Here is a 251-nt window from a genome sequence, read left to right as displayed (position 1 = left end):
TGTAACAATTTATTGTTACATTGTATGTGGATCGGGGGAGACCTTCCATCTGAAGATGACGGGTATTTCTATGTTATCAGAGGTTTTCCTTCTTATCTCTGTCACATCCAATCATCTCTTTCCTCCTCCCTCAGCTGAGACTTTTGTTGATTTTTGTAATTATTTGTTACGTTTTTCAATGTCTCATAAGAAGATAATATGAGAAAGTAATTTTTGTTTCCAATCTGCGGGTGACTCTGCCGCGCTTTGTA

At 37.5% G+C, this 251-nt stretch overlaps 1 protein-coding gene across 1 annotated transcript in view; it reads right to left on the bottom strand.

The window, feature by feature from the left end:
• Positions 1 to 251, bottom strand: part of APOOL (apolipoprotein O like) — a 15,118-nt gene that overhangs the window by 12,951 nt on the left and 1,916 nt on the right. The window lies entirely within an intron of this gene.

Source organism: Nanorana parkeri, unplaced genomic scaffold (assembly GCF_000935625.1).
Source record: "Nanorana parkeri isolate BGI_ZX_2015 unplaced genomic scaffold, ASM93562v1 scaffold2165, whole genome shotgun sequence".
Classification (NCBI taxonomy): Eukaryota; Metazoa; Chordata; class Amphibia; order Anura; family Dicroglossidae; genus Nanorana; species Nanorana parkeri.
Note: the sequence above shows the minus strand (reverse complement) of the source record. Positions and strands in the feature narration are given on the sequence as shown.